The sequence below is a fragment of the Gossypium arboreum genome, chromosome 6 (assembly GCF_025698485.1).
Source record: "Gossypium arboreum isolate Shixiya-1 chromosome 6, ASM2569848v2, whole genome shotgun sequence".
NCBI lineage: Eukaryota > Viridiplantae > Streptophyta > Magnoliopsida > Malvales > Malvaceae > Gossypium > Gossypium arboreum.
This window is the reverse complement of record NC_069075.1, coordinates 32,166,227-32,194,134: the sequence shown is the minus strand read 5'-3', so window position 1 is coordinate 32,194,134 and position 27,908 is coordinate 32,166,227. Positions and strand designations below refer to the sequence as shown.

General features: G+C 33.4%; 1 non-coding gene across 1 annotated transcript; it reads left to right on the top strand.

Annotated features, from left to right (window-relative positions):
• Window positions 1–14,166: 14,166 nt before the first annotated feature.
• Window positions 14,167–14,273, top strand: LOC128295008 (small nucleolar RNA R71). Its single transcript, XR_008285315.1, has one exon. It is a non-coding gene; the product is annotated as a small nucleolar RNA R71 (small nucleolar RNA).
• Window positions 14,274–27,908: the final 13,635 nt, after the last annotated feature.

Below are 27,908 nucleotides of genomic sequence, written 5' to 3'. Positions count from 1 at the left end.
CTCATTATTTATTATTTCCAAACCAATTTATAAGCTAATTTATACAATCAAAACAAGTCTATAATAAACCACAACCTAATCATATCCACCAATCACATTTACTTTACTTAAACCGAATAAGCAAGCACATTTAGTCCTTGGCCGAATATCACTAAACACAAGTCAACAATAGTCTTAATATTTATCCCCCTATATATATCATTTGCAAAAGAAAAGAAAAAAAATGGATTAATCGTACATATATACTACAAAAGCCGAATACAAAAATTTAACCTATGCATAACATTACTTACATTCCAATACTCAAATTATTCAAAATCAAACTCTTAAAAGTTATGCACAAAGCCGAATCCCTAATATGAACAAACCTCAAATCATTCATTTCAAACATCCACACGGTATTTGTTCAAGTCATTAAGTAAATTTATGTTCGGCTATAGTACTCATGAGTATTAAAAATTTATAACTTAACTAACTCCAACCTTCCTCTTCAACAATTCTTCATAAAACATAAAGACTATAATCCAATCTCCTCCTTTAATAACCAAAACCGAATGCTCAAATCATCACCAAATTTCAAAATTTTGACATGGGCTATGTATGAAACTATCTAATTAACTAAAATCAAGCTTAAAATTTCAAAAACTAACATAATTTACTAACCTTCCCCAAGCTTAAAGTGACCGAAAATCTTGTCCCTTTTTCTTTCTTCAATTCGGCCAAGAAGAACCAAAAAAATATGAAGCTTTGTTTTCATCACCTCTTTTTCTATTTTTTTTATATACATTAAGACTATAAAATATAAAGCCACTTCACTAATAAACAATACATATATTCTAAATAAAACCACATCATGGCCGGCCATTACACAACAAAATAGATATTTGACATGCAAGTCCATCTTTTTGTATTTATGCATTAATAGGCCACTTTAAAATTAACCTAACATATTTCACAATTGTCTCACCTAAGTCCTATTTAATAAATTTCACATACAAATGACAAAATTAAAGCATGAAACTTTCACACTTGCATGTACACATACTATAAGCATAGAATATAACAGTTAATTATTTTTTTATGACTTGGTTTTGTGATCCCGAAACCACTTTTCGACTAGGGTCAAATTAGGGCTATTACATTCACCTTTTCTGCTATCCTAGCCTTTTCTACCAGTGTAGCAAAATCGCGCTCTCTCTGCAGAGCTATGAGCACCCTTAGCTCATCCCTGAGGCCATCCTCAAAGCGAACACTGTGCTCGTATTCGGTAGAGACAATACTACTAACATACCGGCTCAATTGCAGAAACTTTACCTCATATTCAGCAACGGTCTTACCACCTTAAGTCAGGTTCAGGAATTCCTTTCTTCGTGCATCCACATAGCTAGCTCCGACATACTTCACCTTGAAGGACTGCTTAAACAACTCCCAAGTTACCCTCTCGGTGGGTACCTCTCTCACAAGAATCCACCACCGATATGCCTTGTCCATGACAAGGACACCGCCCCTTTTAACTTTTGCTCCACTGTGCAGTCCAGGTCATCCATAATCCACTCCGTGGCTTCCAGCCAGTACTCAGCCAAATTTGGGGCTACTCCAGATATACCCCTAAAGACCTCCGCTCCGTTGGCCCGGAGTCGCTAAAAAATGGACCCCCTATTCATGGGCCCGATATTAGCTCCAGCCACCCTTTCCAAAACTCTTAACATGGCTTGGGACAGAGCGTCATCCCCCGCGTCCCGATCATACAGCCCGTTCTCATCCACCGGTGGTGATCGTGCAACCCCAGCGGGTATGTGTTCAGAAGACGAAGATCCAGCTTGAGTACTACCTCAGCCTTGACCACGGCTCTTCCCCGAGTAGCTCTCGTACTCATATCGGTTTATCTCGACACGAATTTTATGCGCTTAGTTTATTGTTTCCCTTTGTTTATTACGAATATCTTATGAATAGATAAGGTTTCAGAGTTGTTCTCGCGTAACCACAGTTTAGCTACTGTCTCGGTTTCCTAGGGCTTAGTTTACCCTACAGGCTCAATTTCGTAGCCTTTACGCTACATTATCCATAGTACTATCTCTGAGGTCTAGTACTAACTACAGTACAGTTTAGTATGTAAAACAGAAAGGTACTTACAGCCTTGGTGCCGGGGATTCAGTGTGCCACCTCATCAGTTTTCAAATAAACTCAAAAGATTTAGGCTTTTTGAAATCCATTTTTAAAACATTTGATTTAAAAAAAACAAGTTCGGCGATTATCTCCTCTAAACAAAAATTTTATTTTCAAAAGTCAAGTTTTTCCAAAAATACCCTTTTTGGCATAAAGTTTTGAAAACCCCTTTTCAGACCCGACCCACAGCCTAGTTGTTGCAACCTGGCTCTGATACCACTAAATATAGCACCCTAAACCTGGCCCAGACGTTATGGCGAATCCGACATGCCACATTGAAGTTAAAACCCATGTTCCTTTTAGTGTTTTAAAAGTCGACTTACATTAAGCTAACCAAGTGAATGGAAGTCGGGCACCGTGTAGGTATCCGTAATAGAGGAGGTGAGCCATGAAGGTCGCTATACCAAGCTCTTCGATTGGATCCAATCTTAGACATGCCCACATCTATTGCCACACTTGGTTATAACAAATTGAAATTTCTTTGAGTGGTTATCTTTGGTAAATCGAATATTCGTGACGTCGTGTTATTTTAAAACAAGCATCGTTTTGAAATTGCGCTCTAAGTCTAGCCCATTTGAGTTATTATCCATCAATTTAAAGTTATTTAAAATAATATAATCCCAGAAAATCAAAGAAGAAAATAAAGTTAAAATGGCCTTATTACAACCCACAAATTAAATAGTAATTAAAAATAGCTTAAGAAAACCAGTTTCTTTTTCAAACCCAAAAGCGTTCACCATGGCCACTCTGAGTCCCCTCCGGCTCCAAGACACCCACATCAAGGCCGACCTGCAAGGTTAAAGAAAGGGTGAGTTTGGAAACTCAGTGTGTAAGGAAACCCATCCAAAGCCCAAGTCAGCTCAAGCCCATTGGGCCTAAGCCCATTCAGATAACAGTGATACTGGGCCAAAGCCCTTTTCAGATTACATTAAACTGGGCCTTAGCCCCTTATTCAGATAACAGTATGACCCATAGGCCCATTTCAAAATACATGCAACATCAATAAACCTATGCAAGCCCATTGGGGAGACTACTCAACCCACCAACGGCTACACTCCACCCGTACCAGCCCTACACTCCATGTGAGGAATAGCTCAACCCACCTGACACTACACTCACAGATTGTGACCTTTGTCGTCAGTTTATCAAAGAATTGAGGCAAAGCCTCCAAGACGTGGACGAGCCACTTTCAAGACTTCCTCCATCAATATCCCATCCCATGCATCGATAATAACAACATGGTATACAATAAATAACAACAGTCAAACATGCATTTAGGTCAATTTAACCCTAGGGGTATTTCAGTAATTTATCTCCTAGGGGTAAAACTGTAAATTTTCCACTTTTAAAGGCATTTCAGTAATTTATCTATTTTAGGGTTTTTCATGCATACTCTTACCTTTCACGTACTAACTGAATCACTTATCGAGGGTTCTTACCGAATTGGGCCTATTGGCCCTTTATTCCAATTTTGGCCTAATAAGCCCAAAAATATCGAGGGCACAGAAATCATGCACTTTGTAGTCCAAGCATTGCAGCTTACCAAAAACATTAATCGATTTACCTCACGAGCATTCGCACGCTCGCAAATCTACAAAATACTGATTTTTGGCATTTCGACTTTTCGACTTTTGCCGATCTAGACTAAGAAAGGGTGTCAGTTACACACCTATTTTATGATGATTCATTGACGAGATTCACGCTCGAACTACCTAAAATTATATTACTACCACGTTAATCTACTATCGAAATGAACTACATAATAACTCCTTACCTTATTTGGCCACAACACCTTAGGCACTAGCAATCCTACCTTTGCGAAAGTTTGCGACTAGACTTAGATCCCGTTGCTCCACTTGTCCAAGCCCTTGATCAGCAGCCTCTAGATCATATTATTATCAAGACAAAACAGTTATCACAACCCCTTAAGGCTACAAGTCCAAGTCGACAGCCTCCCTAACCTTTAGGGGTTTCGGTTTTTCTAAAATACGAAATAAAGACTAGATTGAAAAGACTTACCACTGGTTCCTTCGGTCAATGATCCCAATTAATTTCTACTCAATTCTGATTCTGATCTAAGCCCTCAAATGATAACAAAATTCGAGCCTTCAGTTATCTCACTATTTGGCCAAGTCCCTGAGAGAGTAGGGTTTTCGGCTTTTGTTGAAGCTGTGTAAAGAAAGATGAAATAGGAGGGTTTTGCTATGGTCTTGTCGACAGAACCTTGAGGTTTCAACAACTAGAGAATCGGTCAAGAATGATGGAAAAGATAATAAAATTGCCTAGGAGAAATCGGCACAGAAGAAAGTATGGGTTTCGGGATTTCGGCTTTTTATGGCAATGGCTATGAAGGTTTTAGAAACGTTTGAAGCAAAAGATGGAGATGCACAGGTGGTTAGAGAGATTCGGCTATGGAGGAAAAGAAGAAAAAGAAAAATTTGAAGAGAAGAGGAGAAAAGAAAGAAGAGGAGAATGATCAGCAAACGGCACAACTTTCCCCCTAATGTCGAATTTATACTGGCACTTAACCTAGCCGAATTTTGCCCCCCAAAAGAAACCCTTCGCCGTCCAACTCTTGCTCCTCAAGAGTCCACTATTCGGCCATCACTACTCTCCCCAATCAGCTCCTAAATCCTCCCCCTTATCCCCTCCTTACTCAATCCCTTGAGCAATTTAAACTCCTCCTGACAGTCTTTCCCTTGAGCAATTAATATCACTAGTTTGCTTACCTTGCGACTCGAACCTTAGCTCTCATTGGTCATCTACATGCCACCTCTCAAGCCCCCAAGTGACGCCACAAGCCAACTTACCACGGGCTTCCTTGTGTTTTATTTTACCCAATTAATACCTTAAAGCCCAGCTAACCAGAACCCCTTTTTCTATAGAATTAAAATTAACTAAAATTACCAGATTTTAACTTAAACTTGGGCCTTCTAGAGACCCACTAACCTGATTAAATCTACGCCAAGCAGACAGAACACCAAAATTTAAAATTTGCCAACACTCACAGAATTCCCGAAAATTGGGGCGTTACATAATGTTTTGATCACTCATCCATTTATTGCTGTTAAACTCTTAAAGGAATCATGATGTGATACATTATCTAGTTGAAAAAAACCTTTTTAATTCACCAAGACATGCCTAATAAAGATATAATTTGCACTTATATACGGTTGTCAAGACCATCAAAAATAAATTTTTACTAAAAATTATCTTTGTAGATAGTAGTAAGTAGAGTCAAATCCACAGAGATAATGTTAATTCTATTTCTTTAATAAAAATTAAAATAAAAATAAAAAGGATTTAAAATAAAAACTAAAATTAAAATTAAAATAATGTAAAAAGGATTGTAAAATAAACTATATGGAAATCGATGTGATGAAACTCTAACTAAAGGTAAAATCTCTATTTGATTCTTGAGTTTGATCATCGATATAAAGAAAATTTTCGGTGTTCTTTAATAAACTAGTTATAGTTGTCGACATCGCACCTAAAAACCAATCTCTCCTTACTATTTCAATAACCAAGGGGTAGCTTGTTGGATTTATTTCCCTTACCAATAAACATGTAACAACCCGATTTTTAGTGGTGTCGGAAAAGGCGATTTTGGAACCCCATTTCCATAAGTTAGGTCTATAAATATTAAAAATAAATATTTATGATATTGATATAAAATTTTATTAAAGTTTTGTCCTTCAATTTTTTTATTAATTCTTTAATTAAGGTACAAGGACTAAATTGTAAAATTCTTATCGCTATAAATTTTTAATTGGCAAAAGATTTAGGGACTTAAAGTACAATTAAGAAAAGTTCCAAAATGAGAATTAAACCATTTTGTATTATATGTTAGTGGAGGTTGTTGGATTAAACATTAAACACTCAGTAATTAAGCTAATTAGTATGTTTAATTAAAGTTAATTCAAAATTTAATCATGGTATAAAGACCATGTTTCGTGGAATGAAAGAGAATAATTCTCTTCTTCTTCCACAATCAAACCGACCACCATTGAAAGAGATAAGAAAAGCTTCTTAGGGTCCAAACTTTTAGCTATAATTTGGTGAGTTTAGTTTAGTACTTTTCTTTTAATTTTTATGTTTTTGAGGTCATGGGTGTAATAGTTCATTTTTAGTGATGCTGGAAATGGTGGTTTTAAAACTCCCTTTTTAATGATCGAGTTAAGTAAATATTATTTATTAATATTTACGAGTCTATTATAATGTTATATTGATTTTAGGTCTGATAATTTTATTGAATGGTTAATAATTAAGGTACAATGACTAAATTGTAAAAATTGTAATGATTAATCTCTATTGATTTTTATTAGTAAAAATGTTTAAATAGAAATTGTTCAAGGTTTTAAATGGAAATTAGGCCATAATAAAATAGCATGGACTGTTGAAGCTTAATTTTTAGCATTGTTTATTAAAAAAATTAAATTTAAATAATGATATTTAAAACATTAATGAAAATAAACAAGGTGGAAAGAAAGAGAAATTTCATTATTATTCTCCATCACTGTTTTCTCCATTTTTGAGATAAGGAAGTTTCGACGAAGCTTTCTCTGTGACAGCCCTAAAGTGACCCTAGTCGGAAAGCGGTTTTGGGATCGCTAAACCGAGTCACCAAATTATTTGGATGTGATATTTATGGTCTAAAATATGTGAATATGAATGTGTGAAAATTTCAAGCTTCGATTTAGTCGATTGCATGTGAATTCAGTTATTAGGACTTGTGTGACACTTTTGAAATGTGATAGGCTAATCTATAAGGACCTAATAGTGCATGTAATCAAAATGGGGGACTTGCATGTCAAATTTCCCCCCTTAATAGCTAGTGGCCGGCCATGACAAGGGATTATGGGTAAAAACATGTCATAAAACATGTTGGGACAATGGTGTATGTAAGAAAAAAATAAAATAATGAGCATGGGAATTTAATAATGAAAGGGAACAAAAAAAAAAAAGAGAATGGTGAGTGTTCCCCCTTTTGCGTGAGTTGAAGGAAAGAGAAGAAAAATTTGTTGTTCATCTTTTTTCATTTCTTTGAGCTGAAATTCTAAGGAAGAAGGAAGGGTTCTTGCTTCAAGCTTGGTTTGGAAGAGGATTAGGAGGAGGTTTGGCCATACTTGTGTCTAGATTAAGGTATGTTTGAGGTTGTGCCATGAGATTCATGCATGTTCTTAGTTGCTAGCTTGAGTTCTAATTAGTCCATGGTTCAAAACTTTGCTATATCATGGGGATGATATTCGCCAAGGTAGATTTTGTGTTAATGTCATTGCATGCTAAATATGAAGCTTGTTAATGATACATGTGATGGTGGATTGATGACTCTTGGATTTTCTTTTTAGCATTTTTGAGTAAGACATTAAGTTTTGGAATTGATGGAATGGAGAGTATGCTTAAGTTGTGTTATGAACAACTATGTGTTAAATCGAGGTTTGCTAAGCTAGCTATTAAGATGAATGTGTTATGGAAAGAAATCGGTCTTCCTAAGAATATGATTTGTGAATGTTTATATTAGTAATAGCCGAAATTAAAGAGGTTTGATGTCTTGAACAAATGTTGATTATATGATTCGAAAATGAGATATGTTAATGATGAAGTATAATCGGCCATGGAGGTAGCTCATTTTGGAAGTGTGATTGTGGTATATTTTTCTTTGTGATTGATTATAAAATTTGGCTTAAGTGAGGTAATTGGTAAAAGATGTGTTTATGATGTAATACATATGTTCTCGTAAGCTAAGTTATGTATATGTGATATCTTGCATATTGGTTGTTATGGTAAGGTTTGAGATATTGACGTATGAATATGTTTTGTTTGTGGTTCGGCAACTAATGGTTAAGTTGTTAAGTTACATGCTTGAGTAGTAAATATGTTAAGAATGGTTCTAAAATGTATATGGATGCCGTGTGATTGTGTTTGATTGGGAAGTAAATTGTTTGATTTAGCTCAAGAGCCTAGAGGATCAAAGTCGGATAAGGGAAAAGAGAAAGTAAATGAATAGCCGTGGGTATCTAGTCGTCAACCACTTCCGAGGTAAGTTTTAAGCGATTAATCGTTGAGTAAATTCAATCATAATAGGACATAATGAGTTGATTTAATAAGATATGATGTGGCCATGATATGTCTTAAACCCAAATGGTAAGTTCATAAGTGTTTGGACTTGGAAATTTAAGAGCAAATTGTGATAATTTGCTTGGACAGCAGCAGTAATGTGATTTTAGAAAATCACTATAAATTGTTGGTGTGGAATTATAGGCTGAATAAAATATGTAATCAAATCTTAGTTGGTCTAGTTTCTTATAAAAGAGACCGTGGAAGCAAAGAAATTTCCTATAAAGAGATATTTAAAGTTGTGTGGGACGGTGTCAGAATGACTCCGAAATCCCCTGTTCTGTTTTTGGAAAATCATTATAATTTGTACAAAAATGGTTATAAGATAAGATTTATATGCTTAGACTCCTTAATGAGTCTAGTTTTAAATGAAATCAAATAGAACACATTTTGAATTCTGTACAATGAGAAATTTGATTTGTAGTGAAGAGTGGTCAGATTAGTCAAACAGTGAAACAGGGGAAACTTTAAGAAAAATCTGGTATTGATTGGCCACACCTAAAATTCAGAAAATTTTATGGATGAAAGATACGTGAGTCTACATTCGGGGAAAATTAACGGCAATTGATTTTGAGTTTTGTAGCTCCAGTTATAAACAATTTAGTGACTGTTGCTCAGGAAAACTGCTTGTAGTGAATATGTGATTTTGTTGTAAACTTTGATGAAACTATTTGAGTTGCTTATAAGCTATTGCTGAAATTGATGTACAAGAAAAATATGAAATATGTATGAGATATATATATGTGATAAGGCCTAATGGCCAATGTGATGAATGTGAAAGTGTGTATATATGTGATAAGGCCTAATGGCCGATGTGATGAATGTGAAAGTGTGTATATATGTGATAAGGCCTAATGGCCGATGTGATGAATGTGAAAGTGTATATATATGTGATAAGGCCTAATGGCCAATGTGATGAATGTGAAAGTGTATATATGTGATAAGGCCTAATGGCCGATGTGATGAATGTGAAATATATGTGTGATATGTATATGTGGTAAAGCCGAATGGCTAATGTGAATGTTGTAACATGTGATTAAATGTACATGAAACTTGAAATATGTTCCGGTGAGACCCGATGACTACGTGTGGAGATTATGTCCGGTAAGACCCGATGACTACGTGTGGAGATTATGTCCGGTAAGACTTCGTAATAAGAATTGCTTATAAATATACGCAATGCGAAAGGTTAAACAGGTATGTACTCCAAGTTTATATATGATGCACACGAGAGCAATCTATGGGACTATTCCTATGATTATGTGACATCGGTTTAGTGTGAGAGGTTATGTGAAATCATATGATATATCTATGTCACATGAGCTCACTTTTATGTGAGAGTTTATCTGCCTATTGTATATGATGAGATGTGCATATTCGGAAAAGGGGATAGTATGCCCGAAAGAAGAGTGAAATAAAAATACGAACAACTATGTTATAATTTGGTTGTTATCTGTTGACACTGCTTAAAACTTACTAAGCATTGTAATGCTTACTCCGTTTACTTTGTTTCCTCTGTTTTATAGATCTCATTGGAAGCTACAGGCTCGGGGATCGTCAGCAACTAGTCACACTATCACTACCCACTGTTTGGTACTGCTACGTTTTGGAATATCTTATGGCATGTATAGAATAGACTAGTAGCGGGAGGATATTTTGGTTAATGTATATAAGCCATGCGAAAATGGCTTTAAGTATACTTTGATCATAGCATTGTAATCATTTTGTATGTCGTCCATCGAGAGGTATGGAAATGTTGGTAACGGTTAGTCATGGGAATGGTTATTCATGATCACTTTTGGTATATGTATGACAAACTCTAGTTGATCCATGGAGGATCATGAAATAGGTAAAGTTTACCTTAAAATAAATGCTGGCAGCAGCAGTGATGTGGATGTGAAAATCTCTAAAAATAGTAGGAATGGAATTAAATAGCGAATAAATTATGTAATCGAACCTTGATGAATCTATTTTCATAGGAAAGTAACGAAACGTTCATATGAACATTATATTATGAGATGTTAAAGTTTTTGTGAGACAGGGCCAGAACGGTTTCTGGATCCCCTGATCTGACTTTGGAAATTCATTATAAATTAACCAGAGACATTTAGAAGTCATGCCATATATTTATAGATTCCTTTTTGAGTCTAGTTTCTATAGAAACAAACGGCATCAGTATTGAATCCCTGTGCAGGGAGATATCTGATTCGTAATGCATGAAGGTCAGTGTAGTCAAACCCTGGAATAGGGGAGACTTTAACTAATAAACTGTACTAATTGGCCCGACCAAAAATTCTAAGAAAAAATATGTAGATGGACCTATGAGTCTAGTTTCGGGAAAAAATCACGAATCTGATTTTCGAGTTGTGGAACTCAAGTTATGATTTTTAAGGTAATAGTGATGCAGTTAGCCAGTCGTCTGGAAAATTTTTAATTGGACTATGAGAGTAAATGAATTAGTCGGTTAGCACCTCGTGTTCGACTCCGGTAACGGTCTCGGGTACGGGGTGTTACATTCTCCGTTGCATGGTGAGAGAATTTTGAGCCATTTTTCGTAAATTTTATATTTTTGAGATTGTTGTAACTTGATTTATCTAAATTGTGTCTTAATTTTTGAAATTATTAACATTATAAAATGTTTCAATTAATGAATTTTTTAAGATTTTTGTGTTTAAATGTTAGCTTTTAAGCTTAGTTATGAAAAATGACTAAATTGTAAAGTGAAAGCTGTTAGTTTTGAACATAGGGACTAAAATGAAAATAATTCAAAATTAGCATAAAATTTTTGTAAATATAGATATTAGAGGGCCGTAGAAGGATTTGATTGAAATCAGATTGAAAAATGGGGCTTAATTATGAAAGATACATTTGTTTTGGTTTTAAAGACTAAATTGAATAAAAATGTGACACTTTAGGAAAATTGTGAAAAGTGAAATTAAAATGTCATATGCATAGAAAAAGATGTTATTAGGTAAGTGAACTGATAAATTAAAATGAATTATCGTATAGATGAAGATTTGAATCAAAACAAAAAAGGGAAATTACGGATTAGTCCTCGACACCTTGCTTAGTATTGTTTTTCCTAGGTAAGTTCATATCGTATAGTTGTATATTTAAATGTAATTTATGTGTTTGAATTGTGAATTTATATAATTTAAAAGTGTTTTTGAATTGTATTCAAGATGGTACAAAAAGGTGAAAAATGGACTGAATCGTAAAGAAATGAAGTAATATGTTTAATGTGCCTCAATGAACTTAAGATACGATAGAATACAATTGGCATGCCAAAAAGGCTATTTGTATGTTGTACGGTATATGATATAAGATGATACCGATGTATGGAGAATTTGTTGTTTAAACCTGAATCCAACATTTGTTGTAGATTACTAAGTCTTCTCTCTATGGAGACCACTATTACTAATTGTCTCTAAGGAGACCCTGGTGTGTTCTAGAGGGATGTATTGTCTTATGATAGACGATTCCTATAGGCTTAGCACTTCGATGCTCAAGTGTATTTTAGAGATATCACTCAGACGAACAGTCTGGTGTGTTTTGGTTGTTACTTGTGTATCCTTATCTGTTTATTATAGTTTATTGGGCTAAATGGTTAGTGTAAAAAGGAAAATGTCTAATTGATTGTATGTATTGAATTAGAAGATGGTTGTATGTTATTGCAATGTTGAAAATAAAGAACATGTTCAATGATATTGATAGACTGTTATTAAATGGAAATGTATTGTAAATATTAAAATGTTAAAAGATTGTAACTGATGAACTCACCTTACTGATGTGAAATGTGATTATAAGAAATCCGTATAGTTAGCTAATTCATTATTTTTATTATGAATTAAGGTGAGTTTACTATTTTAGTACCTGTAAACTTACTAAGCATTGAAATGCTTACTCTATTGTGTTTCTTTCTAGTAGCTGTCTTTTGCAGAACGAGATGATCGAATTACTTCGGAGCTTACGCTATCAAGCTGTCATTTCGGTAGTCTTTTATTTGTTTCAGACTCGGTTATGTGACATATATATAAAGAGTCATAATGTAATTGTGCTTATCTTGAATATCCATGATTTTGAACCTTAAAGGCTATGTGGCTTGAATGGTTATAAGCTAGATGTATACATGTATATAATGGCATGGTTATAAGTTACTTTCCAAGTAGCTAACTGGTTAAATTTGATTGTGGTATGTTTGAGCTAATGTATGGGTTTGAATGTTAAATGTGTAATGGTGCAATTGGATTGAATTGGTATGAATTATATATGCATAGTTGTTATGCTTGAAGGCCAAATGAGACATGTTTGAATATTAGATTGAGGAAATGTTGAATTGTGGTATTTTGGTATCGTTTAAGTTGATTTTGTATAGGTAGTATTGTGTTCAAAAGTAACATATAAGTTTTTGTTTTGTTATGGAATGGGACCAAAATGTGATTCATTTGGCTTTTTTATCAAAAAGTATCGATATTTTAGATAAAAGTATTGATACTTTACCAAATGAATAATATTTTAAATCGATAGAATGTCAATTTAGTATCGATACCAGTATACAATATCGATACTTATCATAAAGGATCAATACTTTATAAAGGTATCAATACGAATTGACTTATGTCCAAAATTTTTTAAGTGGCAGAATGTTAAAATGATATCAATACTTAATTTTGGTATTGATACTTAGGTATTTTGGCATAATTTTTGAAAATTCAAAGTTAAAAACGATATCGGTACCTGATCTGGGTATCGATACCTATGTTCAAAGTTTGAAAAACTTACAGTTTACTCTTTATTCATGCTTGGGTCAAAGTTATTTCACAAGCTCGATTGAGTTTTGATTTTACTTGATTAATGTATAATGCATGTATTTATATTAAGAATTGATGATTGGATGGATTTATGTTGAGTTTTAAATGTGAATTGTTCCAGTAATAGAAGTAGAATCCTTTAACTGGGGTCTGAAGACTTTGTCGAGTGATGGGTGTTACATTTAGTGGTATCAGAGCTATAATTTAATTTATTCTTGGACTGAATATAGCGTGTATCGAGTCTAGATAATACATGACATGATAACCTGTGATAATGTGATGCCTTTTAATCCAATTTGAGTATATTTTCTTATAGATATAAAGATATCAATCGAATCAAATTGTGTTGTCCCTGATGAAGTAAATAGTAATGTTCTAGCTTCCGATCAGGGAGAAAGTCACAGTTTCCCCATTTCAAAAATGCCCAAAAATGAGGTATGAAATGTTTTCTTTGGGATGATGAATCAGTTGTTTATAGAAAGTTTATGATGGTCTCTGATAGATAAGATTGGAAAGTGTGGAGCTAAATATTTCAAGGAAAAATAGAAGATGATCCAACCAGGGCTAAATACTGGCTAGTGAACATAGAGAGTCTTCGAAGAAATGGCTTGTACTCTTGATGATTTCTTGAGATGTGCTTTCTTCTTGATAATCACCCTATCTCAAATTTGGGTGGTCTCTCCAGGCAAGATTATAAGTGTTTGAATAAAGGTTTTCACCCTTATTCTCGATGTAATTTACATTCTCAACTAGAATCTTAAGGTACTGGTCGATTAGTTTATTTGCATCGTGTATAATGGGCCTATTAGATGTTGACTCGATCCTATTATGTCTGTCCAATATTTGTTGATATTTTTCTTCTTTGTGGACAGCTTTAACCATAGATGGTATTTGTCTGTAAGTGAATCTCTCATTTGGCCACTGTCAAGAATTCATCACCATGTTTTATATTAATTCATATGCATCTTTGTATGTTCAGTTCATCAAGGCTCCTCCTCTAGCTCCATTTACTCTTGATCTAAACTATGCATCCAGCCCGTTCTAGAACGTCTATAACCACAACTATTTAGGTAGACCATGGTGAGAGCATCTTCGTATGAGAGACTTAAAATGCTCCCAAGCTTCATGAAAACTTTCTCCTTCCAGTTGTTTAAATGTTGCAATCTCTCTCTTTAGTTGGATCGTTTTACTGATAGGAAAGAACTTGTATCAGAATTTTTCTGCAAGTTCATCCCATGTCGTTACAGATCTTGGTGCCTACAAATCTAACAAAGAGAAAGCACTATCTATTAAGGAGAAGGGGAATAGCCGAAGACAAATAGCGTCATTGGTGACCCCGTTGAATTTGAATGTATCACAAAGTTGTAGAAACTATTTTAGGTGTTGGTTTGGGTCCTCTGTCATAGTCCCTCTAACTATAAGTTGTTTTGTATCATCTAGGTCATTGTCAGCTTTATCTAAAAAAAGTTTATTGTTATAGCAGGTCTTGTGTAATAGTCCGATTTAGACCCTAACCGGAACGGTAGTTTTGGGACCACGAATCGAGTCAATAAATATTTTAAATATTATTTTTCGTGTTAATTATATGTGAATTTGCATGTGTGAAAGTTTCGTATGAAAATTTGATTATTTGTATGTTTAATTTAATAAAAGGATTTAATCGCATAAGTTGAAAACTTGATAGTTTAAAACATAAAGGTTGAATTGATAGTGGCTTTTAATTATGGGGTATTTATGTTGCAAATTTTCCATGATAATATGTCTTGGACGGTCATGGCCTTAATGAATAATGGTTTTGTATTATTTAATAAAGGTTAATATGGCAACTTATGAAATAATTTATAATATATCATAACATAAAAAAATAAAATAAGGTTTCATATTACTTTGTTATTGCTGAAAATAAAAGAAGAAATAAAATAATAAGAAACAAGGTATTCAGCTATTGTTGATTCAATTTTAAGGTATGTTTTGTTTCGATTTTTGATAATTTTTATGTTTTTGAGATCGTTGCTTTGAGTACTACCCGACCCATGCTTGAATTTCTGATTTTGATGCATATTTTGAGTTGTGCCATTGATGAATATTTGTGTTTTGTGATGTTTGATGATGAAATATCAAAAATATGTTTTCGATTAATATGTTTTGTATTGGAGTTTTTGATGATTTTGAGTTATTAGGACTAAATTGCAAAAATAATAAATTGAGGGACTAAAATGTGAAATAGATGAAATATATGGAATAGTATGGTTATATGGAAAATTCAGCCCAACTACATTGTTGTGAGATTTTGTGTATTTTGTATTTTATGCAATTTGGACTAATTTGTAAAAGTACGAAATATCAGGGGTAAAATGGTAATTTGCCCATTTATGTGTTGTTGGATTAAATTGAATGAAGTTGTGTTTAAATGAGGTTAATTTGAAATTATATAGATCAAGAACAACAGAAATTGGTCTTGGATCGGGGAAAAACAAAAATAGTCGAATAGCCGATTTGTAACATCCGTCGATATCCGAGGTAAGTCTTTAAGCAATTAAACATGGTTTCTTCTGAACATAGAATGTTTTATTGTGATGATTCTAATTTTATAAGCTATTAGTATAATAGTCGAATGTGATATATCAATGAATTAATATGATTGAGCTTTATTTGACTATTTTTAAAACCTCTAAAAGTGAGTATGTATTACATAGAGTATTGGGTGATTTCGATATATGAAATGTTGTGGAATGATTCTATAATTGTGATATTCGAGATTTGAGCCTAGCAAGCCTTGTGCTGGTGACATTGATCGGGCTTTGTGCCTAGCATGCTTATTACCGGTGAATAAATATCAGACTTTGGGTCTAGCAGGCCTTGTGCCGGTGTGTGATTCAGGCTTATGCCTAGAAGATTTTATGTCGGTGATTTATTTCAAGTCTATGTCTATAAGACTTTACATCGATGTGGAAATTGAGCAAGTAAGTTGATCTAAATGACTTTTATATTCGGTCACATAGGTAAGTACATGTGAGATTATATTGAACTTGTATATTCAGCTGCATGTGAGGTTATATTGAACTTGAGTATTTGATTACATGTGAGCTTATATTGAACTTGTATATTCAGTTATATGTGAAGTTATCTTGCATGTACATATTCGGCCATATGTGATGTTCTATTGAAATTGAACTTTAGGTTATATGTGATGTTTTATTTAACTTTTATATTCGACCACATGTGATGATATAGTGAACCTTGTATATTCGGCCATGCATGTAACTGTCCATGTGATGTTATATATTTGATTTTGAACATTCGGTCAAGGTAACTTAATGTGTTAAAGTATAACATTATTGATATAATTCAGTTTGTTTGAATGTTTTGATTATTCATTGAGTAATTTAAATTTGCTTAAGGCTTACTAAGCTAAGTTAGCTTACTGTGTGTGTTTTTGTTACTCTGTTTTATAGATTTTGGTGGTAAGTTACAAGCTCAGGGATCGTTATTGAAGTCATCCATACTATCGTCCACTTTCGGTACTTTTTAAAGTCTATTTTCAAACTTATTGCATGTATAGGCTAATAAATATTTTGTTCAACTTTGGATATGTATAAACTTAGCCATGCAAATATGGCTTATCTTAAAAGTTTGGATGTGGTTATGTTTAGCAATGGTTTATTCTGTTTTGATTTTAAAGTTATGTGGAATGAATGGTAGGTATATGTGATCGGTGATATATGTGTCGGAAATAGCTTATATATGACTATTGGACTTGGTTGTGATTGATAATTCGATCATGGTATGTATAAATAGGGTTAGATAATTCGATTATGGTACATGCACAGTTAATTATAACATGAGTTCATATGTTAAATGTTAAGTTAGTTTAAAGTATATTTTGATATGCATGATATATGGTATGTTTTGTATTAAAGAATAGAAATTGGTTCAGTTTGCATAGTAAGTGTATGTATACTTAACGTGATTAGTTGTTTAATTATATAGATATGGTTAATAAAGTTAAATAAAGATTATCTATTGAGATTTTTTGTTTGATATAGATTATAAGTGAGATAAAGATAATTTACCAAATGAATAGTGATTTGTGTAATAATACACTTTGGGAATTATATGAATTTTAACAAAATGTTAATTATGTATATATATATGTACATATTGTTTATTCGAATGATGCTCGCCATAATGGTTAGGTTTATAATGAAAGTATACGTGTATGTATATATTTGCTAATAAAATGTGATTATTTTAATGGTATAAATTGATAAAATTTTGGGGTATGATTTGTAAATGTAATATGATTAATAATGTATGATTAATATTTAATTAGCCATGTTCTTATTATATATGAATATGAATTGTATGAATATGTAAATGTTTGGAATTATGTTTTTGTTCAGTAATGCCTCATAACTCTAGTCCGGCGATGGATACGGGTTAGGGGTATTACATCTTGTGATACTGCCTTGTACTGCGTCAAGGTTTGGTAATGCATAGTCTCTCAGCGTGCGTTCCTCTCGAGCCATTTGTGGCTCTATCAGTAATTGCGGTGGTGGTAGATCGTGTAAGTTAGGTTCGTCAAAGAGCGAATTATTGCTTGGTAGATTAACCACAGTAGGTGGATTAATTTGCATCTACTGTTGTTGTTGTTGATGATTTCTACAGATAATTCTTTTTGGATTAGTAGCTGGCTCTATAGTGTGCCCCTACTTCGAGTCATACATTGAAACCACAAAGAAAAGTAGAAATGTTAGTAAATAAAAATAAAAGTACATTAAAAGTAAAATCGTATCTATAAATTAAAAATTTCCTAATTATCCTATTAAACGTAAAAATTAAAACTAATTCAGTGGTATTAAAACTAATTTAGTGGTGTTGCCTTCCCAATAACAGCGCCAATAGCTTGACCGCTTTATGACGTACTAATGTCTAGAGTATGAATACTGCAAAAAAAATATAAGCGTTAGGCAGTTTCTGCAAGTATACGGGTTAGGTTGTAATATAGTTTTGCAACCCAAGGGAGACGAAACTAAACTAATTCTAACTTTTCCGCTAATAGGTCTAATTAGTAATTTAATTAAACTATATTACGATTAATTCTAAGATGGTGAAAAATAATAATTTAAAGAATACTCAAAATAATATAAAATAAATAAGAAAACAAATTGCAAATTTTATCAGATGTAATTGACAGAAGACTAACTCGCTTCAATATTCATAACTAACTCCTATTTCAGGTTCTATCTAATTATCTAGTCATTAACCTAGCAAGGCCTTTTGGCCTTCCACTAACTTAATAAGTCCAGAAGAACTACTTATCTCTCCACCTCACATGCCAGACTAGATTGGGGTAAGGTTTTCACAGATAGGCAATACCAATTTTGGGTTTATTCCCACCTATATGACTTCTTAAGGTCGTCAAGCTTAAAGTTTTAAGTTCTTCCTATCCCAACTAGCTGATCCACTAATAAACCCTACATAGAAATTAATTAATCCTACGTTCACTCGTTAATCTCCCGTTAACAAAATTGTTCCTCATGGATTTAACAAACATCGTAAACTTGATTAAAAATATAAATATTGGAAATAAATAAAGAAGAGAGTTTAGAAAAATCCTGATATATTAATAGCAGTGTGAAAGGTAATCCACCGAATAGTTTGGTGAATCCACAGTCTGAATTCCACAAAAAACAAAATAAAATAACTAGAATTACAATTGAAAGGAAACCTAAACTAAAAATAAAAAATAGAACTAAGTAGGAAATGAAAAATAAAACTTAGGTAAAAAGTGTCCATAAACTAAGCATAGAAATCCTTTTTATAGGTCGAGGGTTGGTGTTTGATCCTTGACCTAATTTGGCTAATTATTCCTATTAATAATGGTTGTCTGGATGAAAACACCCTTGGCTCATTAATTGGCCTCGTAACATCGGTGTCTCGACACTGATGGCAGTCTACTAGTCTTGGGCGTGTCTTTAGGGCTGTGTTACGACACCAAAGGCATTTTTCTCCTATTGAGTACTTTGTTCACTATGTTGCGACATTGGAGCTCCATGTTACAACATTGCTATGATGTTTTGAAAGCAGTTCGGTAAGCCCATAATGCATCATTAAGTCTCAAGGTCTAATCTTTGCTATTTGGATTAACTATTTTTTTTCCAAAATGTTCTTAACCTTCCTATTTGCATGTACTACATGTCCATTTTTCTGAAGGTGATAAGGGGTTGCAACTTTGTATGTAATAGTTGTTGGAAAAAAATGGGTTTGGAAAACACATTAAAAAATAAGTTTGAGAAAAAAAAATAGAGTTTTAATTTTTTTTTTCAAATCTAGAACTTAATTGTGTTATCTAAATTAATAAACACTTAATTAAAGTTTTACCTTTTTGATTCTTCTAAGATGAAAGCTTCATCCCAAGTAGTCTTCTTTGTTATCCTTAAGCTCACGTCTACCGAGTGTGGGTCGTTTTGAATCAGAAAATTTTTCACAAAATTACAATTGGGGTAATTTCACAATTGGGGTACTACAACATGTTCATAGTACCTCGAGTCGGTTTGGTTATTGCCAGTTCAGTCTGGGCTAGTAACAGGCCGATTAGTCCGATTTAGTGGCCGCCTTCAGATGTACTAGAGTCTAGAGTAGAAATGTTGCACAAAATATATAGAGAGACGGTATCCATAAGTATATGGGTCAGGTTGTTTACAATAGAATAGATGAGTATTCCGAGGATCATACCCAAGAAAGACGAGCACTAAATTAACTCTAACCTAAGCATAAATAGATTTAATTATTACTTTAAATAAATTATATTATGATGAAATAAAAAGAAAGGTTTTTGTGATCTATACTAATAATAATAAAAGAAAGAAAAGAAATAAATAAACCACGATAAATCAAATAATAAAATATATCAAATATGAGTGTGGGAAATTAACTCGTTTCGGTAATCATAACCAACTTTTGTTTCGGGTTTTCTTATTCTATCAACTAGTTGATACCCCAGCAGGATCTTTTGATCTTCCACTAAAATAACAAGTCAGTAAGAACTACTTATCTCTCGACCTCACAGTCCAAACTGGTTTACAGTTAAGGTCTTCACGGATAGGCCATACCAAATTTGGGTTAAGTCCCACCTTAATGACTTCCTATGGTTGTCAGGCCTAGGGTTTAGGTTCAATAGAAGGCTATGGAAATCTGGTTCTACCCCGAATAACCATTCAAGAAACAATAAAAGGTTTTCATCGCTAGTCTATCTAACATTTGATCGATGAACGAAAAAAGGAAATGGTCCTTCCGAGTTGCTTTGTTAAGCTTACGATAGTCCATACATACCCTCTATCCCGTGACAGTACGAGTTCGGATGAGTTCATTGTGTCATTGCTAACTATGGTGAAAGCTTTTTTCTTTAGTACACATTGAACAGGCTCACCCACGAACTATCAGATATAGGGTATATTATTCGAAGATCAAGCCATTTAATAATTTCCTTTTTAACGACTTCCTTCATAATAGGGTTTAGTCTTCTCTGCTATTCAATTGACTTGCCATGGCACTTGCAACATCCCTAACCCGTATCTGTCGCTGAAATAGGGTACGAAGCATTATCGTACAAGCAGAACATTAAAACATACATTTCATACATCATTGTAAACATAATCTAAATACATTCAATCACATACATAACGTCCCTTAATCAAGCCCTTGAGGCCTGTAACGTGTAGGTTTGTGCAAGTGTACACAGTCGTTATCAAGTAATAAGTAAGTATCAATTTATTGTCTCCACAGGGATTGTATTTGTGTTAAATCACTTAATTGTAAAATTAGACTAACAACTTGGTAAATAAAAACACAATATGGTTGGGAACTGACGATTAAAATTAAATATATTAAACTAAACGCAATGATCCCTAATGTAAATTACCCTAAGTATGCAAACTTTATGAATGGAATAGATTTTAGAAAAATCAAACACAATTTTGCAACAATTATAATATAAATAATCTAGGACAAATACTTTAATTAAACTCAATTTATTATCAACATGTTTAATAACATTCGAAAAAACATTCCATGGCAACTCGATCTTTCATGAGTTTGGAAACCACATTAGGTCCTTTCGGAATCCTTTACTTAGTAAATACGCATTTTACTGATCCTTATTTACTAAGGGTTTCTTAGCATTTGTGTGAGGTAACAGGGATGTGTTAGGTTTGAAACAGTTTAATCACACAAATCTAAAAACTATGCAGATAACAGAGCTTGGTTAGAGTTTTATACAACATGCAATTTAATCAGGTTAGGATCTAAATTGAACATGCACATTTCAATTATGCGTCCACTAGCCGTCGTCTGGGTAGGATCCCTCAACTAATTTAGGTGCATTTCAATTAAATAAATCAAATAAATATTATAAGCATGATGATTGAGGCACAAACATTATAAGCATGAATCAAATAAATATTATTTAATCAAAGCAATCATCCTAGCGTAAATAAAATTAAGCTAACAATGTTGTAAACAAGAACAAAGAACAAATAGTAAACATTTTTAGATTAAATTAAAGAAAAGAAAGATTAAACCCAAATCAGAGTGGCTGTCACCTAAGACTCTGACTGATGAGCCTCCTTCGCTCCTTCACTTTGCTCCTTTGCTGATGGCTCTCCAAGGTGGCCGACCAAGGGCTCTTTAAGAGGCTTAATTGCTAAAATATCTATGAATAGACGATGCTAGGCATGGGAAATGGAAAATGCTAAAGAGGATTAAGAGAATAGAGAGAATGATGAAGGATGAGGGATCAAATGAGGTCTTATTTATAGGTAAAGAGAGGAGGGTAGTTTGATAAAAATAGAAAGGTTTAGTCTCTTCAAGCTTTTCCAATGAGTGGCCAGCCATGCTTAGTGGATTTGAGTTGAATTTTATTTGATTTTTAAGCAATTTAAATGCCATAATAACTCTGGACTGGGACTTGGTCAAATGTAAATCTTCGGGCAAGTCTCTAATTTCTTCAACATTACAAGGACCCTGTGTAATTAAACCAAAAAGTGGTTTATGTGGACAGCCATGTGTAGTCGAATTTGGGTTGGCTTGGTCTTCAATTTGGATGGTTTTTTTTGTAATCCAGTAAAGCTATCAGACCTGTCTAAAATAAATAGATAAATTAAAAGACCAAAGAACAAAATTTATCAATTTAAATAATTAATTGAAACCCAAATTATTAATGAAATATTTTAAAATGAATTATTAAATATTTATATTTTATTATTTAATTTAATCATGTATGGCCCATTTTATGTCTTAAAATATAATATGTTCAAATAAATATAAAATAAGCCACTTTATGCATGAAAACTATATAATAAAGCATAAAATCACATTTTAATAATTTTATGTCCTAATTTCATATTTTCACATATTTCATTAATTTATTAAACAATTACTTAGTTTTAACAACGAATTTAAGTAAAAGGTGATAAATTACATAGGAAAAATCCTATATAATTTTCAGTTTATACACCCTAAACTTAAATTATTGCTCATTCCGAGTAATGTTTTGCACAGCAAAAGGTCTTGTTAAGGAAAAATTGCTAACTGTGTAAGCAACATCAATGTTTGTCCCATAATCATGCATTAATAACTTCATGTTCATAGATCTTCTTTATTAACAAGTAATTCATAAGCAAATATTTTTAAAGTTTTATACTAAGTTTCAAAATATGCCAACATGAATCATAGTTTGTATGTATGTCACAGCCACATATAACATTCTTCATTCAACATAATTTCTTATCAATCAAGCAAACAATCATAAGGCTTATTTATGATCTTCATATATTGAACTTAGTACTTCCTCTCCACTAATGTAGGTGACATAATCATCAAATCAATAGGTCTTTTATAAGGTCGTGATGGGGCTCGGTTAAAGGTAGGGATTTTAAGAGATGAGACATTTTGGTTTCTAAATCTTAACCTTTTAATTGTCTTGGATTTCTCGAAATACAGTCTTTTTCTTTAAGTGAACCTTTGGAACATCCCCAAACTTATTTTGAACTCAAGCTCATACAGTTTTCCTTTTTTTGAAGACTATGCAAACTTTTCTTCACTCTTCCTTTATCTTTTTTTTTTCTTTTTGGCATGAGCACATAAATCTTTTTGAAAATTTCCTCAAATGTTGATTACCAAGACAACTTTAGTTAAGATGGGTGCACAAAATTAGGATAACTTAAAAAGATGGTAATATGGCTTATAATGTAGATTCATTGCAATAAACAGGCCTTTAAGCTCAAAATTACAGTTTCAAGGGTCTAATATCATAAGGTTGGCTTGAAAAGGCTCAAACGATCCAAAGAAATAGTGCTTATATCATTTTAGATTTTTATGTCCCCTAGGATTTCGCCTCAAGAAACTTACTAAGTCAATTCTAAAGATATAAACCTTCATGCATGTCTAATCTCAAGAGAAACTAAGTTTTTATGGCAAACATTACTAAGGCTAAGATCATACAAGCATTCCATTCTTCATGATAACATACTTTCACTCAGATAAAACCATCATTCATACTTGCATACAAACTATCTCATTAACAAAAAAGTGTTTCCAAACATTCATTTATTAAAACATACTTATGAAAGAAATGATTGAAACATACTTGAAAATTTTAAAAATTTGAGCATTTTATTTGCCTTACCCCTTTTTAAAAAGAAGCAATGTCCTCATTGCAAGAACAAAGTAATGAATGAAAAATGAACACTAGGTAGGGTTGTAAAGAAAGAGAGGTGAATCATTAAGACTGCTTAAATACCAAGTCTTTTCTAATAACCCAATCCTAGACATGTTCATTCCCATTACCACATCACTTAGTCTTTTTCTTTCTAAAGAAGTGTTAAGTTTATCCATGCTTGTTATGTTTTATTTTACAGAAATTAAATCCTAATTATGAAAGAAATAAATTCCTAAAGACCTAAAAATAATTAAATAAATCAAGACAAGAATCCCCCATTTTATTTTTCTAACTCATTCCCCTTGTCTTTTTCAGCTCCATCTCCACTTGCATAGTCAGTATCTTCCGTCCATGTCTCAAAGCTCGCATCTGGGAACTCAGGAACAAAAGTATTAAAGATATTCTTTAAAGTATTATGAATTGAGTCATCTCTAACTTTTGCATATTTCCAGTAAGTTTGTTGTTGATTGTGCATGAACTTGTACATAACCATCATAATTGACAACTTTGATTTCTTTGAAGCAATTGCAGAAGTCGGCATTGGAGTTGTAGATTCTGGTTTAACACTTAGCTTGACTGTTTCTTTTTTTTGCTCAACCTCTGGTTCAGGGTTTGTAGATCCTTCAACTGGTTTAAGACTGTTCGGTTCCTTGTCAGATTCTTCTTCTTCAGTGTCTATAACTGAATTAGCTTCAGTTTTAGTTTCCTTTGTTGACTCCTCAGTCTTTGGCTCAGTTGGCTATTCTTACTCGCCTTGATTCAGCTCATGCACCTACTCTACTAACCTTTCAAGATCATGATTTGCAATGCACCCTTGAACATATTGCCCCTTTAGATTTGCTTGTGTTTTAACATGGGCCCTTAAGCAAAGTGAAGTGGTTAATGATGGGAAATAAACACTTCCTATCTTCTTTTTAGCATAATCATGAATCTCCTTGAGAATAATTTTCCCAACATTAATGGACTTTTTTGTCAAAATTGCATATAACAAGAGCATCTGTTCCATCGAGATGGTGGAACTATGTGAGATAGGCATAAAACTATAGCGAATGAAATAAAATCATACCTTTGCTACTGGTTTTAGGTATTCCCTTCGGCAAGAATAGCTCCCATACTTTCTTATAATCCATTAGGATATCGAATTTGTCACAACATCAAGCACTTGTTGAAGAAAATCCCAATTGATATTGTTCATCATAGGGTAGTACTCATCTTCTTCAACATCAAGTAAGTTAAACAAATCATTGATGGACTTAGAAGTAAGAGGTATATTTTTCTTTCGAACGATGACCTTAGTAGCATTTTGCATAGTCAAACTAGCATAGAATTCTTGAACTAGTTCATCATCGGGAAGTGAAAAAGCATCACAAAATTGTTCCCACTTGAGAGCATTGATTTTCTTTCTAATCGGTATAGGAACAACCATCAAATCATGACTCTTCAAGTTAAAACCTTTTTCCGGCATCATAGGTTGATGCTTGAAGATTGAATCAAATCTCTCTTTCACTTCTTCATGATCAGTTTTTGCACAAGGGGGAAAAGAGAAATTGGCAAGGTGGGTAAGGACTTACTTCGACAAAAATCTTGAGATGACAGAAGCGGCAACGACAGGTGAGATGGCAATGGCGGTGTGCGGAGACAATGTTAGTGCTTCGATAATCTTCTTGTAGCGGCAACAATAGCGTGAGACGGCAATGGTGGTGTGCGGCAACAACGTTGGTGCTTCGGCAATCTTCTTGCAGCACAAATAGGTGACTTCAGCAAAAAGGGAAGCAAGACTAGGGTTTCTTTTGGGATTTGAGGCTAGTGGCACAAAAGGGAGATTTAGGGATTTTTAGGGTTAAGCAAATTTCTTTGAGGGATATGAAAAATAGTAGAATGAATAGGAGATTATATAGGGAAGAATTAGGGCAACATGTAGCAAAAATTTAGCTACATTAGGGTTACTTAGGCAGCAAGTAATAGGAGTGACAGCAGAGTGTGGATTTTTCCCTCTTTTTTCCTGCATTGGGCTTCAAACTCAAATTGTATTTCTCAAGAAAAAATTTGATTAGTACTTGGACCAAATTTGACCCTCTTTACTAACATAAAAATTTAAAATTTAAACAAAACAAATGAAACTTAAAAATTTTAAATCTTAATTAGAAAAATTCTTCTTAACAAATTATTAATTCCCAGGAAAGGTTGGAGGGGTCACAGCAGTCCCGCTTAAGTTCCAATCTCCTTAGACAGAATTAATTAAATGTAATAAGTTAAGAAAATAAGTTCTAATTATTTATTTATTTATTTACAAAACGAGTTCATGAAAAATCAAGGGTCTGTTAATTTGAACGAGGATTCAACATGCTCAACTTCACCATCCTAGTAGTGTTTGAGATGTTGACAATTAACTTTAAACATACCTTTGTATTTTTCGTATAATTCAATAGCTTCATAAGGATATACTCGATAGATGGTATAGGGTCCTTTCCATTGGGATTTAAGCTTCCTAGGAAATACCTTCAACCTTGAATTAAACAATAAAACCTTCTGACCTTCTTTAAACTTGCGAGGTTGTATATGACTATCATGCCATCTCTTTTATCTTTCTTTACACATTTTGGCATTCTCATAGGAAAACAACCTTAGCTCTTCCAACTCATCAAGTTGTAACATCCTTCTCTTATCGGCTTGCTTAAGATCAAAGTTCAACTGCTTCAAAGCCCAGTGAGTTCTATTTTCCAACTCTAATGGCAAATGACATGCCTTTCCAAAGACTAACCGATAAGGAGTCATTCCTAGCGGTGTCTTAAATGCTGTTCGATAGGCCATAATGCATTATCGAGCCTTCGAGACCAATCTTTTTTGCTAGGGCGTACTACCCTTTCAAGGATACCTTTGATTTCATGGTTCACTCTTTCAACTTGCCCATTAGACTGGGGGTGATAGGTAGTAGCAATCTTGTGCTTCACATCATATTTTTCAAGCAACAACTTAAGCCATTTGTCCACAAAGTGAGAACTTTCATCACTAATAATAGCTCTTAGTGTCCCAAATCATGTAAACACATGCTTATGTAGGAATCACATGACTACCTTAGCTGTAACACCCCTTACCCGTTACCGTCGCCGGAACAGGATACAAGGTATTACCAGAATATAACACATACCATTAAACATAACCGAGATATAAATATGTCATCCAATTTGATAGTGCATCGTATAACATATGTCTTGAACAATATTAGCCAACTTTAATGGCTTGTACAAAGTAGCTAGTCGAGTACTGTAACTAATATTTTAAACCTAGACAAATATGACACGTAACAAAATAATTAAGCCTACTATACATGCCATAATTCAAAACGTTTAGTTCAAATACCCTAAAGTATGATAGTGCGGGTAGATCTTCACGATCCTTAACTCCCGAGCAAGCCAAGGACACTATAAGACAAAAGAGAGAAACAAAGTAAGCTTATAGCTTAGTAAGTAAGTATGTAAATACTAATTAAAGAATCTAACATGTTTACACAACAATTCAAGTATATCTACTTTAACTTCACTATTCATTCCACTTTGATTAAGCTGTCTCTGCTGCGTCATATTCACTAAATAAATCATAACTCGAGTTACAAAACTCAAAATTTAAATCCGTAAAATTTCCCTGAATCTAGACTCATAAAGCTTTTTGCTAATTTTTTTCTATAATTTTTGGTTCAGCCGATTAGTACAGTTTATTAGTTAAAGTTTCCCCTGTTACACAGCTCGACTGATCTGACCTCTGTTCACTACGAATTGAATTTCTATCAGTACACAATTCAAAAAAACCTGAAGTCTGTTTCATTTAAAACTAGTCTCAATAAGGAATTTAGGCATGTAACTATATTTCTTAATTTGCTTTGTACAATTTTTAATGATTTTTCAAAGTTGGAACAGGGGATCACGTATTCATCCTGAGCAAGTCACATACAATTGTAAATATCTCAAAATACAGAATTCCTTTGCTTGCTCTGTTTCTTTTATATGAAAGTAGACTCGTTAAACTTTAATTTCACATCTCATTCAACCTCTAATTATATTCCTCCTATTTTTGGTGATTTTTCAATATCACGTCAC